The sequence below is a fragment of the Ceratotherium simum genome, chromosome 18 (assembly GCF_057802395.1).
Source record: "Ceratotherium simum simum isolate JZ-2026a chromosome 18, ASM5780239v1, whole genome shotgun sequence".
NCBI classification, from domain to species: Eukaryota; Metazoa; Chordata; class Mammalia; order Perissodactyla; family Rhinocerotidae; genus Ceratotherium; species Ceratotherium simum.
In genome coordinates, this window is record NC_141917.1 from 29973900 (window position 1) to 29989946 (window position 16047).

General features: G+C 37.3%; 1 protein-coding gene across 1 annotated transcript in view; it reads right to left on the reverse strand.

Moving 5' to 3' along the window:
• LOC101408793 (uncharacterized) overlaps positions 1-16047 on the reverse strand; it is an 82642-nt gene that overhangs the window by 44680 nt on the left and 21915 nt on the right. The gene's annotated exons all lie outside the window — the stretch shown is intronic.

The window sequence follows — 16047 nt, forward strand, 5'->3', positions numbered from 1 at the left end:
CTGCAGCTGCAGGTATACTCAGGTGAGCGAAGGTGATATGGGGTGGGGTATAAAAAACATCTGCTATAAATGGCAAATGTGTCAAGGCTCATGCTATATTACAGAAAGTAGAGATTTGGACAAAAACTTCCTAAGCATAAGCAAGATGGAAAGAAATTAAATAGAAGCTGTATATAGATACAACAAAAAGAAGATAAAGGAATATAGCACGCAAAAACAAATGAAGGACTAAGAGTGGAATGGAGCTAAGAAACAGAAGCATATTCTCTTAGAATGTGTACTATAGAAGAACTTTAATAAGAATATTATTTCAATAAAATAAGAATGCAAATGCAAGATGATATAACAACATGGCAATAGAAAAGGAGATGCAGAATTTAAAAAGCATATTAAGAATACCAAAAATCCTCCCCATTTTATATCAGATAAGTAACCTAGATCCAGCAAGGGATGAAATAGATATGACTGAATTTTAAATTAATGGTATAGAGGAATATCTTAAGATAAAAGAGTGAAGACATAAGAAAAAGAAAAAAATGAAATGAAGACAATATGACAGACATAAAGGACAAAGACAGTTTAACCTAAATATATTTGTGTTCTTGAAGAAAAAAGAAACGATAGAGGGGAAAAATGTATTCAGAGATATATAATCATATAAAATTCTCCTGAAATGAAGAGAATCTGTAAACTTGAAAGAGCACACTACATACCAGGTAAAATTGATACAACAAAACATCATGACATAGTTTGGTTACACTATTAAACTTCAGGAATAAAGGTATCTGTATGTGTACTATATTTCATAATAAAATATGTAAATTAAAAAATAGATAAAGGAAGACATCCAGACAGGAAAAAAAGTCATAAATCAGGGAAAAAATTCAGGATGATCTCAGATTTGTCCACATAAAATTTAATTCCAGGAAACATTGGAATAATGTGTACCAAATTCTGAAGAAAAGGTCCAAAGATGTTCTCAGACATGAGGTCAAATATAAAAACCACAGGTAGAAAATTCAAACACGAAAAGTCTCAGGCTCCTTTAAGGCACATCTTCAAAAACACTACTTAATGATGAAATCCAGTCATGCAAGCAAGGAATCAAAACAAAGAGTTTGGGAGTCTGAACTGGTAAAAGCAATGTAAAAGGATTAGTGATAAGCCTCGAATCTATTTAAAGTAGTTCTAAGCAACCAGATAAATACATTTTGTTTCAGAGTAAAACATAAATATTGGTTGAACATTAAACAAAAACCAGTAAGGATATAATGGAGCTGAAAACACTACAGACCACCTTTACCTTACTAATACTTATAGAACACTGTATCCAACAACTACAGAATACATACTCTCCTCAGTGCATGTGGAATGTTTGTGAAGAAAGACTATACACTAGGCCATAAACCAAATCTCAATAAAATGAAATGTACTAAAATCATAGAGTAATATCTGTGACCATAATGGAAATAGTTAGAAACCAATAAAAGAATATATCTGAAAAATATCCAAATGTTTGGAATTAACGATGTATTTCTAAACCCACAGGTAAAAGAATAAATCACAATAGAAAATATTTTTAACTGAATGAAAATTTTAAAAAACACAACAAAATTTGTTGGATGAAGCTAAAACAAGTCTTAGAAGGAAATTTAAACAATATTAATTGTTTAATTTAAACAATTATTAAAAAAAAACAAAGCTCTAAAGTCAAGAAGCAAACCTTTGACTTTAAGCCAAGAAAAAAAAGAACAAATTAAATCCAAAATAGAAGAAAATAAATATTAAAGTTAAGAGCATAAATTGGTAGTGCTGCAAATAGAAAAATCAATGAAAACAAAGGCTCTTTCTTTGAAACAGTAAAATTGATAATCCTCTAGCTAGAGATAGTACAGCCACTAAAAAACTAATAAGGAAATATAAACAATTCGAATCCCATAAATTTGACAAAATAGGTGAAATGAAAAAATTCCTTGAAATGCACAAATTCCTGAAACTTAGTCAAGAAAAAGCATAAGAATGTAAATTGGTGTAACCACTATGGAAAACAGTATGGAGGTTCCTCAAAAGCGTAAAAACAGAAATAGCATATGATCCAGCAATTTCACTTCCGGTTATTGATCTAAAGGAAATGAAAACACTAAAAGGAAAAGATATATGCACCCCTACATTCACTGCAGCATTATTTACAATAACCAAAATGTGAAAGTAACCTAAACGTTCGTCATGGATGGATGATCTATGGATGCATGATGAATGGATAAAGAAAATGTGGTATATATACACAATGGAATATTATTCAGCCATGTAAAAAGAAGAAGTCTTGCCATTTGTGACAATATGCTTGGAGCTTGAGGGCATTATGCTAAGTGAAACAAGTCAGACAGAGAAAAACAAATACTGTATGATTTCACTTATATGTGGAATCTAAAAAAAAAAAAAAAAGAACTCATAACTACAGAGAACAGATAGGTGGTTACCAGAAGAGGGGGTGGGGAATGGACAAAATGGGTGAAAGTCAAATTTACAAATTTCCAGTTATAAAATAAATAAGTCCTGGGGATATAAGGTACAGCATGGTGACCAGAGTTAATAATACTGTATTGTATATTTGAAAGTTGCTAAGAGAGTAAATCTTCAAAGTTCTTATCACAAGAAAAAAATTTTTAACTATGTGTGGTGATGGATGTTAACTAGACTTATTGTACTGATCATTTCACAACATATACAAATATTGAATCATCAGGTTATACAACTGAAACTAATATAATGTTATACATCAACTATACCTCAATAAAAATAAATAAATAAATAAATATAAAGATAGATATCATATAAGTCATCTTATCTGACCATGACAGGATGAAGTTAGAAATCAATAACAGAAGGAAAACTGGAAAATTCACAAATTTATGGATATTACACAAACCTTCCTTAAACAACCAATGGATCAAAAAAGAAGTCACAAGAGAAATTAGAAAATACTTAGAGATAAATGAAAACAAATGCACAACATACCAAAATATATGAGATGCAGCAAAAGCAGTACTAAGGGGGAAATTTCTAGCTATAACCACTTACGTTAAAAAACAAGATCTCAAATCAACAACCTAACTTTACAATTTAAGGAAATAGAAAAATAACAAATATAGGGCAAAAGCTTCACAACATTGGATTTGGCAACACCAAAGGTACAGGTAACAAAAAAATAGACAAATTGAACTTCACGAAAATTAAAAATTTTTTACATCAAAAGATACTATAAACAGAGTAAAAAGACAACCCACAGAATGGGAGAAAATATTTGCAAATCATATCTAATAAGGGTAATATCCAGAATATAGAGAGAACTCCTAAAACTCAACAACAATACAAGCAACTCAATTTAAAAACAGGGTCCATTTCTGATATGTTTCCATTTATCTGTCTATTCCTGGGCCAGGTTCATGCCATTTTATTTATTGTAATATTATAATATATCTTAGTCACTAATATAACAGAGCCTTCTCATTTCCTTCCTTTTCAACATTTTCTTCAATTTTCATCTATGTTAATTCTTCCATGTGAACTTTAGAAGCATTTTGCCAAATCCAAAGAGAAATTTTGTTGGCATTTTGATTGAAAATGTTATAGCTATAGATATTTGGGGAGAATTGACATCTTTACTATATTAAGCCTTCTATCCACTAGCATGACCTGTTTCTATATTTAATCAGATCTTCTTTTAGTTCTCTCAAAAAAGCTTTTAGTTTTCTTCATATAGGACTTATACATTTTAAGTTTATTCCTAAATATTTTGTATTTCGGGTTTTTCTTTAACTGTATGATTCTTTTTTATTCCATTTTATTTTCTAACAGAAGTTTCATTTTTACATTTTACTATCTAGTGAATCTGCAAATTAAATCAGCTTATAGAGTGAGAGAAAAAGCTAACTCTTTTTTCCCCCAAAACAATAAGCAGTTTTTCAAGCTGCAGCCTCCATGGAATATTTAGTCATAAAGAAGTCAATACAATGTACACATATACTGTGGTTGTAATTACGTAAAATGTGCGTTCCTGTTGCCAAAGATTAGAAAAGAATATGGAAAACTGAAAAGTGGTTTCATTAAAAGTGAACTTTTTCTTCTGTTTAAAATTTATGTTAGTTTTCTTTATAATCTTTCACAATCAATATAAACTGAGTGTTAAAGAGTCCATTTTTCCTTTTTTATTCTTTTCACCTTTTCCTTTAAGTCCTTTTCCAATGACAATTTGAATGGAACAGTTTCTTGATATCTCACATTATATAGTTAGTGTTTGGCATGTATTTCCTTCAGGTGTTAATTGAATGGCATCTCACAAGCTAGACAACCTGGTGCCTGCTTAGAATAAGCACAGACGAAGAGAAACCCATGTGTGCCCTCAAATATTAAATTCTGGAGTATGGACAATTTTTATATGGCTTGAGTCATGAAATGTTTTTCTCCTTACCTAAAAATTTGAAGCAAATATCGTTTAATGTGGCATGAACATAAAAAGGTTTTGGAAGAATCACAGGTGTTGGCAAACACCTGGCACTCCATCGCCTGAATAAAACTTCCTCAGCCTCTTCTAGGCTGCATGTCTCCATTTTTCTCTCCCATGAAATCACCAGAAATTTCTATTCCTTCATTACTTGTGTCAAAATAAGAACTGCACTTTTTAGCATCTCTGTACTATCAGCACTCTTGTCATTGCTTTCTTCTCTCGACTTTTCCATTTTCTTTTTTGATTGAAGGAAATTTCCAATACAGACATACATAAAGATTCTTTATGAGGTAGAATTAGGAGAAGATTCTCCTCCTTCTCAAAAGGATGGCCAAGCTATGGCCATTGAGGAACATCTTGTCTGATGTTTTGTGAAGTAGAAACAGAATAGGAGACAATTATTATTACCCATATCAAAGAAAAGTGGTGGATTTTCTGAAGGATTCAAAGAAATAAAATCAGCATGCTAATACCTCAGTGGCCCAGCACCATGTGGAAATGAACTAGTTCACATAAGCAAACATTCCAGATAACTGAAAATTCTCACAGCCAGCTCAATTATTACATTTTAGTATAAAAGAGGGAGGGTCTCAGTGCTCGTAAAGTTTGCAGGGTGATTTGCCCCTGCATTCAACAGCCTTACACTTTCCTAAAATTAGGCCTGCCTTTTGTCAGACTGTAGGTCACTCTCTTTTCCTCTATCAAAGTCATCTTTCTCCAGCAGCACCCCACTTCCGTGTCTCCAATTTTCCTCTGCTCTACTGTAGCATAGAAACCAATGACCGCACTTTTTAGTTGTGCCCCAAATAAGAGCCTAGGAAATTCCTTAGCTGTCCCCCTGCTATGGCTTTGGGAGCTCTAACGCCTCAAAGTCTTTTTTCTCGGTAGGGCCACATAGGAAAAACACATCATTCTTTCATTCATTCGTTCAACAAACAATTATCATGTGCCTCCGTGCTCCATTTACTATTCCCGGTACTGGACACACAGGAGTGAATAGAGCAGGCATCCAGTCTTCGCATGTATAAAGTTTAAAATCTAGTTGGGCAAAGGGATATTGTGAAAAGAGCTTCAAAAAGTCCCCTGAGATCGTGAAACAGGGGAATTAATCTCTATGGATTACTCAGAATTCAAATTTCAAAAAGAAAAAAAAACCCTGTATTTCAAAAGGACAACTTTGCAACCAGGAAACCATAATAGTCCTATTAGAGGCATGAGTCAGAGGCGCTTCAGGGAATGAGTTGTTGCTGGCAGCAGGCGCCTGTTCTGGAAGCAGGTCCGTCCCGTGCATAGCCTCTCTCTCTGGGGCTGCAACAAATGTCCCCAATCCCTTCACACCCTTCCCATCCATCCCCTCAGCTGTTCTTTGAACTGAATCTGCATGAGCCATTGTGCTACTGGGGAAGGATGTGAATTCGGTAGTTGAGGGATTTGAATTGCATCCATAGCTGGCTGCACCAGGTTGGAGAAAGGTGCCACAACATAAGGCTTCTCCCACGGGATTCAGGAGTTGGCCAGGGAGCCTTGCATTCAAGAATAAATAAAATGAGAGAATATAGAGCCAGCTCTGGACAGTTTCAAATTTGAAGACACAGCTAAGAAAGAGAAGTGTGAACATTTCCGAGAGATGAGTATTCGATCACTGGTAGAAACATCAAGTTTGCAATTTAGTTTAGGAAAATCTGAACCAGTATTTCTACTCTTCTTTCCTTACAGTTCCAAATTTTGTGCCAGCAAAGCGAAAAGCCCTGCTCTCCCCACCCCTGCACCTCCCCAAACCTCCCACTTTGTGTTTGTGTGTGAAAAGAATATAAGCAGTTGGCTGTCTCCAATAATTCTTGACAACGAGCAGGGCAATGGGCTAAATTATTTTTAAATAAAGAAAAAAATCTGGAAAAACATTTAACAAGCTAATTGGTGGTTTCTGATGTGTTTCAAAATGAAAGGCATTAAAAAGAAGGGCCTCTCTGCTTCCTATTCAAGCAGGAACTCAAGATATCAAGTCCCAAACCAGGGCCCCAGGAGCAGTAAGATGAGGTCATGGCTGACCACATGAGTGGAACTTATCCAAGAAAACTCTTTGAAGGTATCCCTGCTGGTGACTGAACAGATTGTCCCCTGAGGTTGAAGCAAACAGAGATAAAAAACACTCGGGAAAAGCCACTGCATATGGCACAAAGATGATAAAATGCCTGCTGATTTCGGCTGCTTTGTGCAGGCTTCGAGCCATTTTTCTTTAATTCATGCCTAATGTATTCACTACCAAATTTTTCACTCATATCCAATCTTCTCAGCTGTCCTAGGATCTGCAAACATAAGAGATTGTTATAACAAAGTCTAGGGCATTACATAGTTTGGATATTAACCCCTTATCAGATACATGGTTTGCAAATACTTTCTCCCAATTGTTAGGTTGTCTTTTCGTTTCGTTGATGGTTTCTTTTGCTGTGCAGAAGATTTTTAGTTTGATGTAGTCCCATTTGTTTATTTGTTCTTTTGTTTCCCTTGCCTGGTCAGACATGGTATTTGAAAAGATGCTGCTAAGACCAATGTCGAAGAGCGTATTGCCTTGGGGCCGGCCTGGTGGCTTAATGGTTAGGTTTTCATGCTCCGCTTCAGCAGCCTGGGGTTCGCAGGTTCGGATCCCGCCAGGCGCAGACTGACTCACTGCTTGTCAAGCCATGCTGTGGTGGTGTCGCATATAAAGTAGAGGAGGATGGGCATGGACGTTAGCCCAGGGCCAATCTTCCTCAGCAAAAAGGGGAGGATTGGCAACAGGTGAGAGCTCAGGGCTAATCTTCTTCACAAAAAAAAAGAAGAGTGTACTGCCTATGTTTTCTTCTAGAAGTTTTATGGTTTCAGGTGTTACATTCGTCTTTAATCAGTTTTGAGTTGATTTTTGTGTATAGTGTAAGACAATGGCCTACTTTCATTCTTTTGCATGTGGCTGTCCAGTTTCCCCAACACCATTTGTTGAGGAGACTTTCCCTTCTCCATTGTATGTTCTTGGCTCCTTTGTCGAATATTACTGTCCATGGATGTATGGGTTTATTTCTGGGATCTTGATTCTGTTCCACTGATCTGTGTGTCTGGTTTTGTGCCAGTACCATGCTGTTTTGGTTACTACAGCTTTGTAGTATATTTTGAAATCAGAGAGTGTGATACCTGCAACTTTGTTCTTTTTTCTCAGTATTCCTTTGACTATTCAGGGTCTTTTGTTGTTCCATATAAATTTTAGGATTCTTTGTTCTATTTCTGCAAAAAATGTCATTGGGACTTGGGTAGGGATTGCATTTAATTTGCAGATTGCTTTAGGAAGTATGGACGCTTTAACTATGTTAATTCTTCCAATCCATGAGCATGGAATATCTTTCCCTTTCTTTGTGTCTTCTTCGATATCTTTCAACAATGTTTTATAGTTTTCAGTGTACAGGACTTTCACCTCTTTGGTTAAGTTTATTCCTGGGTATTTTCTTCTTTTTGTTGCAATTATAAATGGAGTTCTATTCTTAATTTCTCTTTCTGCTATTTCATTGTTAGTGTATAGGAATGCAACTGATTTTTGTACATTGATTTTATATCCTGCAACTATATTGTATTCATTTATTATTTCTAAAAGTTTTTTGGTGGATTCTTTAGGATTTTCTATAGATAAAATCATGTCATCTGCAAATAGTGACAGTTTCACTTCTTCCTTTCCAATTTGGATCCCTTTTATTTCTTTTTCTTGCCTGATTGCTCTGGCTAGGACTTCCAATACTATGTTAAATAAGAGTGGTGAAAGTGGGCATCTTGTCTGGTTCCTGTTCTTAAAGGGATTGCTTTCAGTTTTTCACCATTGAGGATGATATTAAGCTGTGAGTTTGTCATATATGGCCTTTATTGTGTTGAGGTAATTTCTTTCTATACCAATTTTATTCAGAGTTTTTATCATAAATGGATGCTGTATCTTGTCAAATGCTTTCTCTGAATCTATTAGGATGATCATGTGATTTTTATTCTTCATTTTGTTAATGTGGTGTATCACATTGATTGATTTGCAGATGTTGAACCATTGCTGCATCCCTGGAATAAACTCCACTTGATCATGGTGTATGATCTTTTTAAGGTTTGGTTGCATTCAATTCGCTAGTATTTTGGTGAGATTTTTGCATCAATATTCATCAATTATATTGACCTGTAATTTTCCTTTTTTGTGTTTTCCTCATCTGGTTTTGGTATCAGGGTAATGTTGGCCTTATAGAATGAGTTAGGAAGCTTCCCCTCCTCCTCAATTTTTTGGAAGAGTTTGAGAAGGATACCTATTAAGTCTTCTTTGAATGTTTGGTATAATTCACTGGGGAAGACTTCTGGTCCTGGACTTTATTTTTGGGGAGGTTTTTGATTACTGTTTTGATCTCCTTACTGGTGATTGGTCTATTCAAATTCTCTATTTCTTCTTGGTTCAGTTTTGGAAGGTTGTATGGTTCTAAGAATTTATCCCTGTCTTCTAGATTACCCAATTTTTGGCATATAGCTTTTCGTAGTATTCCTTTATAACCCTTTGTATTTCTGAAGTGTCTGTTGTAATTTGTCCTCTTATGTTTCTGATTTTATTTATTTGAGCCTTCTCTCTTTTTTTGTTGGTGAGTCTAGCCAAATTTTGTCCATTTTGGTGGTAATGTAAACTGGTGCAGCCACTACAGAAAACAGTATGGAGATTCCTCAAAAATTAAGAACAGAACTACCATGTTATCCTGCTATTCCACTGCTGGGTATTTATCCAAAGAACATGAAAATATGAATGTGTAAAGATACATGCACCCCTATGTTCATTATGGCATTATTCACAATAGCCAAGACTTGGAAACAACCTAAGTGCCCATCAATAGATGAATGGATAAAGAAGATGTGGTATATATACACAATGGAATACTACTCAGCTATAAAAAAAGATGAAATCTTGCCATTTGTGACAACATGGATGGACCTTGAGGATATTATGCTAAGCAAAATAAGTTAGATGGAGAAAGTCAAATACTATATGATTTCACTCATAAGCAGAAGATAAAAATCACAACAACAACAAACACATAGATACAGAGATTAGATTGGTGGTTACCAGAGGTGAAAGGGGGGAGGGAAGAGAGTAAAGGTGGGGGATAAAGTACATGTGTACAGTGATGGATGGTAATTAGTCTTTGGGTGGTGAATAGGATGTAATCTACACAGAAATCAGAATAAAGTGATGTACACCTGAAATTTATGTAATGTTTTAAACCAATGTTACCTAATAAATAAATGAATAAAATAGCCATGTTGGGGCTGGCCCCATGGCGTAGCAGTTAAGTGCACGTGCTCCACTGCTGGCGGCCCAGGTTCAGATCCTGGGCATGCACTGACGTGCTTGTCAGGCCATGCTGTGGTGGTGTCCCATGTAAAGTGGAGGAAGATGAGCACGGATGTTAGCCCAGGGCCAATCATCCTCAGCAAAAAAAAAAAAAGAGGAGGGTTGGCAGATGTTAGCTCAGGGCTGACCTTCCTCACAAAAAATAAGTAAATAAAATAAAATAAAATGAAATAAAATAGCCATGTCATCCAAAAAAAAAAAAACCAAAGTCTAGGGCTGCACAGGTGTCAGCAATCCAGCTTTTCTACCACTGAAAGAGGTGGTCTGTGAGTTCCCTCCCTCACCCATCCTCCCTGGCCTGCCTTTGAAAAGTTTCCATAGAGATGGTAATAAAATGTCCACCTTTCCACCTAGGTCCCCTTCCGTGAGAGGTGCTAGCTCTAGTGGTATCTTTTACACCAACTTATATCCACCGCAAACACATCTTTATACTTCTAAGCTTTTGCCCCTGGTCTTCCCAGCGCTTGGAACATCCTTGTTCTCCTTTCCTACTTGGTCAATATCTCCCCAGCCTTTTCAAGGTTCAGGTCACATGTGACTTCTTTCTTCACCTTCTCTTTACTGAAATCCTGGACAATATTAACTGCTCTCTCTTCCCTATTCCCAACGTCTATCATTCTTTACTCTATTTTAGAACTTAACTGTTGTGTACAGTCAATTGTTTATACGTATGTCACTCCCAAGGGAGTGGAGGGGAAGGATCGTCTTATTTAATCTTTATATCCTCAGTTCCTAACCTTGTGCAGAGCACATAGCAGATTTTCCATTAATATGTGGGATTGAATGTGAATCGCCTAGAGGTTCTTGAAATGGACCCAGGTGCCCCACTGTCCCCGGCAGGTAGAAGTCCAGCCCAGGGCAATATTCCACTGCTTCTGAAGCTTACTAGTGACCCCCTCCAACTCTCCCATATCAGGAAATGATTCTTCTTATCCCAGCTCAGATATTCACTTCTTTTTTTGTTTTTTTTTTCTGTGAGGAAGATCTGCCCTGAGCTAACATCTGCCAATCCACCTCTTTTTGCTGCGGAAGACTGGCTCTGGGCTAACATCCGTGCCCATGTTCCCCCACTTTATATGGGACGCTGCCACAGCATGGCCTGACAAGCGGTGCGTCAATGCATGCCGGGGATCTGAACCGGCGAACCCCGGGCCACCGCAGCGGAGCGCACGCACTTAACTGCCTGTGCCACCGGGCCGGCATAGATACTCACTTCTGGTTGTGCTTACTCTGCAGGTCCATTGCAGGCCCACTTCTCTAGCTTTATTTTTTCAAACTGTCTCTGCAGAAGCCTAAGTAATTACCTACCACCTCTGAGCCTCAGTTTCTTCATCTGATAAAAACCTACTTGTGGCACTGTTGTATAGAGGAAAATGAGATGTGTATGCAAAAAGTGTTTTGTACTGAAATATCAAACAGTAAGGCAAACAAAAGAAACTTTAAGTGCATATTTTAAGGTAAAATGTTTTTCTAATCAAAAATAGTGATGATACAAAAGTAACTCATAGACTATGAATGCAAAGGAGTCAAGAATATATCTATGAGTGGCCAAACAGAGCAAGAAAAAAAAATTATAGGGGTTGGCCTGGTGGTGTAGCAGTTAAGTTCACACACTCCGCTTTGGCGGCCCAGGGTTCATAGGGTCGGATCCCGGGAGCGCACCAACGCACCACTTGTCAAGCCATGCTGTGGCACGCATCCCATATAAAGTAGAGGAAGATGGACACGGATGTTAGCCCAGGGCCAATCTTCTTCAGCGAAAAAAGGAGGATTGGCATCGGATGTTAGCTGACAGCTAATCTTCCTTACCAAAAAAAAGAAAGTATCATAACAATGTAAGGATGATTGAAAAAATACACTAGACTAAAAAGTTACTGAATATTACCAATTGTGAAAAGAAAAAACAAAAACTTTTCTTTTTATTTCATATTTAAACATCTATTATTATCTCCACATAGCCACCTTAAATCCAATATGTTCAAACCTAAACTGAGAATCTCTTACCCACCCACTCCCAAACTAACTTGCTTCTATATTCTTACATTCCTTCTCTTGGCCAGTGCCACCAATATCCATCAGTCTCTCAAACCTGGGAGACCTTACCCCTAACTCCTCCTCATCTGCCCACCCTCCAACCAAGCCAATCCAAGTCCTGTGGCGTCTAAGTCCTAAAATATCTCTTATACCTATCTCCTATTATACAAATTCATTGCCCCCACTTTCAGACTCTTACAATTTCTCACCTGTTCTGCTTCAGCCATGTCCCATTAAATCTTCTGTCTACAATTCACCCTCCATAATGCTACTAGAGAGCTTTCAAAGATATAAACCTTAACATGTCACTTAAAAATATTCTTCGGCTCCCGGTAATTCAGATTCAAGACTGAATTCCTTAACATGTCATTCAAATTCTTTAATGATTTAGCCCCTGTTTATCTTTCAAGTTATACTTCTATGCTTAAGTATCTTCTAATATAGAAAACCTTCTTGAACCTTCCCAAAGTGAGCTTTCCCTCATATGTCCCATAATACTGTATGTTCACCTTAATTAGAGCATCTGTCTCAAACATTGTCATCTCTGAATAGGTATGTTCCCTGCCAGACTATACACTCTTTGCTTGTCAACTAAAACTTTTACATGAAAGGTATTAACTGGAATTCTTCCATTGCCTCCTCGTCCAGGCAGACAGCCCATGAGTGAAGTGATCAGAAGAAGAGAACAGGATGGGAATGAAGAAACGAAGAAGACGTTAGGCCTGACATTGGAGGGAGAAAAGAATAGGGCCTTGTGGTCTCTGTTGGTGAGTTAAGAAAGAAAAATACTGTACTCAGCATAACTTTGACCACATGACCCCAGAAAGGATCAAGGAATTTAACCCTTGATATGAATCATCTTAAAACAATACAGACAGCAAATCTCCCCATCAGGACCCGTAGAAAAGGCAACAGACTAGACAAGCTTTTGCCTGATGGATACGAACTAATCCCCAAGAACAAATGTTTCATTGTGAATTATGTCTTGACCACATGCCAACAGGTGATTAGATTTAAAGAACTAAAGAGGTTTTCTAAGCGTTCTTAAAATGTTCTCATCACTGAAATCTCCAAGGGCAGATAAACATTTCAAAATCAACACACTGGCCCAAACAGAGTAAAAACAGATCACAAACACAATAACTCCTGGTAAGTTTAACCAGTTAAATTTAGTTCTCTGTGTTCCTCTCTCCACACAAACATCCTCATCATTGGTCTCAATATCTAACCAAGCCCAAGTTTATACCATAAAAAATAGGACATTCTAAAATTCTATCTTCTTTAGGACAAAGACGATACAAGAGAAATGAGGATTTTATCCACTTAGTAAATGTATTCTCAACCAAACTTTCTTTGCTAAAAGTGCTAACATTTGTAGAGAACATAACATAGACTAGTTCTAGTGTGATGGTTGAGTCTGCTGCCCACAGTGTTAGACGTATCTCTTAGCTATTTTCATGATTATATGACCCTCTTTACCAGCATGGTGTATAAAGCAAGGCTGTCTTTTTTTAATATTCAAATTAAATAACTATGCATCCTACTCCTCTATTGTAAAACAGTATTGCCTCTCTCTTCAGAGTGTCTCACCTCCCATGCCAAGAGAAAAAACTCAAAGAGTCTTACTCAGCCTAGGGGTTAATCTTGGTTACTATGCTCATGATGGAAGAAAACTGGAAACTATGAGGAGTCCATCCGCTGTTGGGTGCCAGGATCTGCGACAGTTGCTGCTGACAGCGTGTCTGTGGAAAGCGGGTGGTTTGATTGTGAGATACAACACTTGGTCATTGCTGCAAGAACAGTGGTGACTTGTGATATCTGTGCTGGCCACCAGTCTACTGCAGAAGGGGTCTGGATACCAATCCACAGCTATGCCACTGGTCTGGTAGGAGTTTCTCAAGGTAGAGTATGGAAAAAGAGAAAGATGTGTTAAGGTCAGCAATACTCACTACACAACAAGGGCACACGGTCTAGTTACCTGACTTGTCCTAAATGATCATACACAGCTGTTTGTCAGAGGTGTATCCACAGTGCCAGGGAGGCTGCATCAGAGGGAACTTGTAGCCTTGGCCATGTGCTGTGCTCCAAGCCAGCCCTTTTCCTGACCTTGGTTCCTTTCCTTCATAGTGAATATTCCTACCCACCAGTTGACCCTCAGTCTGAGCCACCTTAATTCATTGGAGATGATCTGTTACCATTAATCTGTAAAACAGAGGGTAGTAGAGTCTACATCCTCATCCTCCCAGAAGGCTCCTCAGATCTTTGCAAATTGCTCACTACTGCACCCCAAACACAAGTCCTAACTGAAGACAGTGTCTCAGTCAGAGTCCTGAGAGCAAAGAGATGGCACACATGTAGTTTAAGGGTAGTCAACAAAGGGACCATTTAAAGTTGTGTGGGCAAGAAAATGCAATACTATGCTAGAAACAAAGGCCTGAAGAGCAAGAGGACAGAGTAGATACCAGAACCTAAAGAGGGTAGCCATATCGAGAGGGCTACCTGACAGGAGAGTGGCCCTTAGGAGAGGGACAGAGACACAACCAATATTCAGTGACCCATTGGAAAGAGTTGCAGGAATAAACACTCCAACCTCACTCTTCTCCTGCCCTTCCATTTCCTGCTGGTTGTCTCTATCGGGCAAATGCAACAGGAAGCCAGAAGGCAAGAGATCACAATTCATACATCCAAGCCTCCTAAGGACAGAGCAGGGCAGCAAGGGTGAAGAATAAAACTGGAGGTGGGGAGGAGGAGAGAGGCAATCCAGAGAGCTAGAGGGAGAATGTCACGTATGTCAGTGCTCTTCACAGTGCGTTTCACGGGCTGCTGCCAGTCTGCCAAATGTTTGTGGTTGAACCGCCATGAGATAAATACAGAATTAGAGAGTATGCGTTAGAAACTTGGATAGCGATTTGATGCTCAAGTACGTAATCATGGCCTCAGCTCATTAAATAGCAAATAGAGCAGTTCAGGGGCTTTTGCACGTGGTGCGAGTACATTCTACTAACGCACTAATAGGCTCAGGTTAACACATGAGATATTTTAAGGTAAATTTGTCAACTGTAGCGCAGATATATATGAAAATCTTTTAAAATCTTTAAAAATGTTATTTATTTTTACAACTTATTTAATCATTTCAATTGTTCATTATATATAACCTTTTTTAGGTAATACCTTTATTAGGTAAATTAGGAAATAATATTTGTATTACTGTTTCTATATCTGATATTGGCAAAGTAGTTTATATTTTCTGCAGGTGATGCCAAAAAAATAAAAACAACCATTTGGAGGATCTAGAGAGCAATCAAAAGCGGTAGAAACAGGACGGTGGTCTATCTTTGAGAGAGAACTAAACTGGATAAAATTTGTATTTATATACCTTTTTTTGTCTGAGAGTACTGCCCAGTCCACACAGGCATAAGGTAACTAGAACCTAAGCAGAAAGTTCCAGTCCTACTGGTTTGAGGAATCAATCTGTAGTTTGAGGAAAAGGTCAGTGAATTTAGTAACAGGTCAATAGAAACTATCCAATATAAAAAGAGAAAAAAGATTGAAAGAAGATGAACAAAACTTCAGGGGACCTATAAGACAATGTCAACCAGACTAACATACTTGGAATTAGAATCCCAGAAGAAGAGAAGAGAAAGAATAAGGAAGAAAAACTACTTGAAAAAATAATGGCCAAAGTTTTCCCAAATTTTGTGAAAAACAGCATACAGATCCAAAAAGTTCAGCCAGCTCCCGACACGGTAAACACGAAGAAAAACACACTTAGGCACATCATAAGCAAGTAACTGAAAACTAAAAATACAAAGAAAATCTTGAAAGCACTAAGAGAAGGAGACATATTACTAAAAGGAGGACAATGATATGGATGATGGTAGACTACTCATCAGAAACAATGGGGGTAAGAATATCAATCTTACTCAGATTAAGAAATAAAAGGCAAAAAGATTCGAAAAGAAGAAATAAAACTAAAACTATTTCCAATCACAGACATCATAAATGTTATGTTGGAAATCCTTAGGAATCTACAAAAACTATAGTAGAACTAATAAGTGAGTTTATCAAAATCACAGGACAAAATCACCTTTTTTTTTAATCAGCATTTTGAATGCTG